Source organism: Curcuma longa, chromosome 14, assembly GCF_044706935.1.
Source record: "Curcuma longa cultivar G26 ecotype Majalengka, Jawa Barat chromosome 14, ITB_CL_G26_1.1, whole genome shotgun sequence".
NCBI classification, from domain to species: Eukaryota; Viridiplantae; Streptophyta; class Magnoliopsida; order Zingiberales; family Zingiberaceae; genus Curcuma; species Curcuma longa.
The window spans coordinates 177118-183576 of record NC_133874.1 but is presented as its reverse complement, the minus strand read 5'-3'; the positions used below and the strand labels follow the sequence as shown (position 1 = coordinate 183576).

The window sequence follows — 6459 nt, the reverse complement described above, 5'->3', positions numbered from 1 at the left end:
TCTGAGATTTATCATTTTTTTTTCATGAAAAAATTTGAAAACATCGCTATTTTAGATTTTTCTTTACAAGATTTCCGACGAACAAAAATTATTTTATGTTAGAAAAATTGAATCTGGCATAGAAACAATGATATCTATAAAAACTCTAACTTTATTGTTATAGAATCAAGTTTTTCGACGAACAAAATTTATTTTGCACTAGGAAAACTAAATCTGGTATAAAAATAATAAAATCATCAAAAAAATCCTAACTTTATTTTTATAGAATCATATTTTCTGATGAATAAAAAGTATTTTTTTACTAGGAAAACTGAATCTAGCATAAAAAGTAATGAAATCATCTAACTTTATTTCTATAGAATCAAGTTTTCCTGACAAACAAAAATTATTTTATGCTAGGAAAATCAAATCTAGTATAACAAGAATAAAATCAATGAAAAGCTCTACCTTTATTTCTATAGAATCAAATTTTTCGACGAACATAAAATTATTTTATGCTAGAAAAATTGAATCTAGCATAAAAATAAAGAAATCGACAAAAACTCTAACTTTATTGCTACATAAAACGATGAAACAGTCGTGACTCTGATATCACTTATTGAAAAAATATTTTTCTAATATCATGAATTCTAAAATCTGTATGAACTCGTATAAAGGGAAATAAAATAACAAGAAATTTAGTTATATCAAAATCTATAGCAAAAATAAATATAAAAATGAGATGATGAATTTGATTGCCATGAAAAAGCCATCATCCTTTTGTGTCGTCCACGAATCTGAAAATCCTACGGAATAAGAGAGAGAATGAGAGGCTAATCTTCCGGAGGAATTAGGATGACGACACCGTAATCTCTCTTCCAATGGGGAGTAAAGAGATCTGTCAGAATCTCTAATTCTGTTATCAACCGCATTAATGATATAACTATTTGAGTTAGTGGATTATATATATATATATATATATAATAACTTAAATCTTTCCTAATTAATTAAATCACTTAATAAATTTAATTTTCTTAATGTGCCACATATTTGTATATCACAAATAATATAAGTCCATCAAACGGAACAAAATCCAACACTTAATACACTGTATTCGCAAGGGACCTGGCTACCTTTGCATGCTTATCTCATCCCAAGCAAAGTTATTGACGGCGCATGCTTATGATAGACGAGAGGATTTACCTCATCACATGTTTGTCATTGACGACATTGGCAATGGTTGGACTTACATACTCATCTTGGTCAATATAATGATGCATAAGTGAAGTGATGACCCTTCGCGTGCTCACCGTGCTTGATGAGAGAGAGGTCACCGGCGCCATCCTTGTAGGGAGTCCCTCTACCCTTCTTCCTCATAAGCCACACATGAGAGCTTCCTTTATGTACGTATATCACTCGCAAAGGGAAATGGTTGAGCTCGCCCTATGCACACGGACTGTTCTTTTGTGTTTGTTACACAAGAGGGATCATCATTACATGTTCGACGAGAGGCAACTCTCCGCAAAGGGAAGGGTCTTGAGAAAACTTTCCAGAGAGGGTTCCTCCTCCAAGGAGGCTTCTCAGGATGACAATTTCCTTTCTAGTGAAAAATCATTATTGACAGGCACTTCCCTTGCAGAAACTGAGCACGGCCGTCGACAGAACATAACTTGTCCTGCAGAGGAGTCTTCTCAGCACCATCACCAATGAGATGCCATCTGATTCTAATGTTTATCAGGATTTTAAGATGCCAGATACTGAAATAATCAATGAATCCAATAGGTTTCTGGGAAAACTATCCACCATCCTTCAACAATCTATGCTAACGAAAGCAAAGGCCATTGGAACTCTGCAGGTCCAAAATGGGCGGACACAAGCTCAAAATGTTATTGAGCTGATGATATAGGTAAGGAGCACTTGGTAATTGAGCTGTTTTAGGTTTCCATCATATTCAAAGACTCTTGTTCCCAACAAGTTTCCAATTTAATGCTAAATGACTTAGTCAACACTTGTAGAATCCAAGTTTACTATAAATATAAATAAGATGGATAACCTGTGGAATCTGGGGTCTCCTTCTGGGTTTATGACAGTGAATGCTGAAGGGAATAATATCAATTATTCTTTATGCATGAATTGTTATAAATTTCTAAGCAATTCATAGATTATGTGCATAACACTCATATATAAACACATAATTAAAACAGAATCACACGTTATTATTTACATATAACAAGTTAAATTATTTTTAAAAATTAACCTTAATTCATAGTCATCTTCCTGATATTATTGAATCACTATGTAGATGAAGAAGAAAAACCCGTGGATGAATTAGTCTTCCAAAGGAATAAAGAGATTTTGTATTTCCTCAATAATGGGATAAGAAGAACTATAACTTCCATATCCCTTGGGGACCATAACCCCTTTTATAATGATAAATATATCCATTTAAGTTATCACCCCATCAAAAATAACATAAATTGAGTAATGAGCCTTTACACACATGGTCCATATCACTAAAGTAGATGGTATTCCTTTAGCCCATAATTAAAACCCAAATTAGATCACGGTATTGTCCTTAACTCATATTATCAAGACATGCGTCATGAAAATAATATGTAAGTCCAAATGTAGAGAAATACTAGCAATCTCTCACTTGGGCTATATGTGATACCGCATATGAGTCATTGTCAAATATTCTTAGTTGAGCTCAACAATGCCACTTGATGGTAGAAATATCTCTTGAATAATTTGATCCACTAATCTCATTAGTATAGGATTAAAGTGGTCATTATTAACAAGACCAATCATTAATCATAATACCAATGCTACTAATGATATAGATTGAATTTGGATGTTTAGTAGAAAAATTATATGAAATATGATTTGCACATGTCTATTTTCAACTGATTCTCTTTATGACCCAAAGGATCTAAAATCATATTACAAGCACCATATGTTAAACAACTAAATTGAATTATGTTGTCTTAATTGAAGAGTTGTCAAAGCAAAACACACATATATACCTTTAAACATTAGTATGTATAATATAGTATTATAGTATCCATATGTGTCAATCAACTAGAAACATAAAATAATAAATACAAGCTCTCACTAAATATAATGGGTACATCATCCAAAAGAAGAACCCCCATGTGACTCACATGCTTATGAAACATCTTGGGTGGTAAGTTATCAGTGAGTGGATCTATCGTTAAATCCGTGCTAATATGCTCAATTGACACATGACCACTTTAAACTCTTTCTTTCACGGCTAAAAAGTTGATATCAATGTGTTTAAACTTCGACGAGCTACAATTGTTCTTAGAATACAACTTGATAATTTTATTATCGCAGTTAATCCTCAATAGTCTTTCAATACCATCTCTTGGTTGCATACTCTATTGCAAGCTATAAACTCTGCTTACATGGTGGAAGTAGCTATTGTTAGTGCAGGGAGTACTAGATGATCAAACCTAAGTTTTGATAATAATAAAGAATTCAAGTTAAGTGTGTGAAGTGATCTGATGAACTGAACTCAATGTGCAGGTAACACAGGAAAGCTATAGTTGCGGCTAAGCATAGAAAAGTCCTAGATGGAGGCTAGGCAAAGAAAGACCTAATCTGGAGGATTATGTGGAAGACTTGGTTTGGAGGACTAGGCAAGGAAGTCTTGGTCAGGAGGACTAAGCAGAAAGTCTTGGTGGATCAAGTACACCAGGCAAAAGTCTAGGTGGGTCTGGAGGACTGGATGTCTAGTGGTGAAAGTCCTAGAACCTGAAGATCGAGACTAAGCAAAAGTCCAATAAGTCTAGAGGACTTGGTTAGCACGAGCTAAATTCTCTCGAGTGGAGTGAGTGAGGGCGCATTTCTAGTAATGGGAACAGTAAGCGTTGGTCTGACCTAGGATTTCACTGGAAACCTGAAGTCAAGATCAAATAGTTTGGCTAAACTGTTTCCTTTTCTATTACATTTTATATTTTAGACTAACTTGTAATGCAGGAAAGGAGGGGTTGAAACTTTGTATTCCGGGTGCCCTTATTTGGATCCAAGCGACTGGACGGTGTAGATGTTAGGATCGGTGCGTTTGCTAGAGGGGGGGGGGGTGAATAGCGTTTTTTGACTTTCTCTACAAATTTGTTAGCGGAAGTAAAAAGATAAAGATAAATTGCAAAGAACCAAATGCTAACCCGGTCGATTTACTTGGTATCCACCTCAACGAGGTGACTAATCCAAGGATCCACACACACAGCCGACGATTCCACTATGAGAAAAACCTCCTTCTCGAATCACACTTCGAAGGCGGAGAAACTTTCACAACACGATGTCTTCCTCGTACAAGATCTTTAATGAAGTATGAGAAGAATAAAAGAGCTTTTACAGATGTCAGAGAGCAGTAAAGAAGATGAATAATTGTTGTTCTTTTCTCTGCGACGTTGACCGCTCTTTTTATGAATTTCAGTGCATCAGTCGACTGCTCCTAAGGCCAGTCGACTGATGGGCTTCAATGGGAATTAAATATGCATTTAATTTGCCAGTTGTCACCCCAACGGTAATATATCAGTCGACTGCTCCATGGCCAGTCGACTGCTCCAGTCGACTGTCAACTCGACTGATTTTTCTGTGCTTGTCTGTGTGTGCTCCGGATCAACCCCAGTCGACTGCTGGCAGGGCCAGTCGACTGCCAGAGCTGAAAACTTCCCTTTTCAACTTTTCTTCACCCCTTAGCTTTGATGCAAGCCTTCAAACGTCTTCCACAAGCCTCGTGCTCTTCCTTGCACTAGCTTGAGACATTTCCCTCGACTTCATCGTGCTAAGACATCCTTGCCAAGAGGCCTCGCCTCCGGGACTTCACCTTTGCCAAGAGGCCGCGCCTTCGGGACTTCACCTTTGCCAAGAGGTGGCACCTCCGGGACTTCACAAATTGCCAGGTCTCCATGTTAGTGCAGGAAGCACTAGCAGATCGAACCAATGTTTTGATTATGGAACTAGGATCAAGTTAAGTATATGGTTTGGCTAACCAGGTTAAACTGAGCTTGCAGGAAAAGTCCTAGAACTGCTAGGCATGAAGTCTTGGCAGAGTCAAAGTGCACCAGGTAGAATCTGGACTTGGTCAGGAGGACCAATCAAGGCTGGGCTTGGTCAGGAGGACCAAGCTGCAGCTAAGGGCTGGACTGATCAGGAGGATTAGTTGCAGTGCAAATCCTGGGGGGGCAAAGACAGAGCCTAGCACAAGTCCAACGAGTAAGGAGGACTCAGTTGGCAATCAGGTAAATTCTCCCGAGGGGAGTGGGTGAGGACGCGTTCCTGAGGGGAACATTAGGCGTCAGTCTAACCCAGGGTTTCATTGGAAACCTGATAGGCTCCCCGCAAGTATACGGGTTGTCGTCAAGTAATAAAAATATCGATCCACAGGGACCGTGGAATTACTTACTAGATTTAGCACAAAAAGGTGGAGAGAAAACTGAGCATGAGTCGTTGTGGGGGAGAAGGGAGTATTCTAGAGTACTTAATCCTAAATCCGGAGAAAGGAATCGACTGTGACAATGGGTGAGAAGCGATCCTAGGATTTCGGACTCCTCAGAGTATTGATTGATTGACTTGGATCCACTACCTTTCCTCAATAATTGTTCAATTGTAGGGATGCTAACCAATATATCCAATTCAACCTCGTCAGGTATCCTCGGAATAAAGCATTGGTGTTCTTACGTCATCATTGTCAGTTCGAGATGGTTCTAGAAGCCCGGTTCAAGGCATTCCTGTGTCACTCAAGCGCCCCGGAATACTAATAGAACCCTATCCCCTGTCACAGGATATCTTTTTACGGACCTCTCTACAACCATGAATGACCGCTAACTATCCCTCATAGAAACTAATTATGAATTAAGAAACCCCTCGGAAACTCGCCTGGTTCAAGGCATTCTTCCTGTCACGAAGCGCCCCGGTGTACGGCCTAATGATTCCTCAAAAATAATTAATCCCTACCCTCATAGATTCATACATAAGCATTTCATCATTCAACACAAGCACAAATCCACAAGGCAATAGACAATTAAATCATAGAAACGGTAGATTAACAAATCCAAGTTACAATCATCCAATACATCTGATTTATCCTACATCCTAGAATCTAGGGAACTACTCCATATCGTGGAGGTTACAATACAAGGTATAGAAAGAGTTCATCCTAATCCAAAGATACAACGAGATATGCAGGAAATAGGACTTATCGTTCTTCCTCGGACTGAAATCTCCATGTAGATGAGATGTAGATGGAATGGAGCAGCCGGATCGATGGATGGATCGTCGAATCTCGCTCCGAAACAGGCGTCGATGGCTCAAGAACAGCTCCGGTGGCTCTCCAAGGTCTCCCCTCTTTCATAGGTCACTAAAAGACCTATTTATATGCAGTCCCCGAGTCAGGCACGCCTCCGTCCACACGGCCGTGCCTAGGAGGCACGGCCCTGTCTTGCCTTGTCTTCA

The 6459-nt window shown here is 38.7% G+C and overlaps 1 pseudogene; it reads left to right on the top strand.

The window, feature by feature from the left end:
- Nucleotides 1–6309: 6309 nt before the first annotated feature.
- Nucleotides 6310–6459, top strand: part of LOC141845350 (uncharacterized) — an 11458-nt pseudogene continuing 11308 nt past the window's right edge.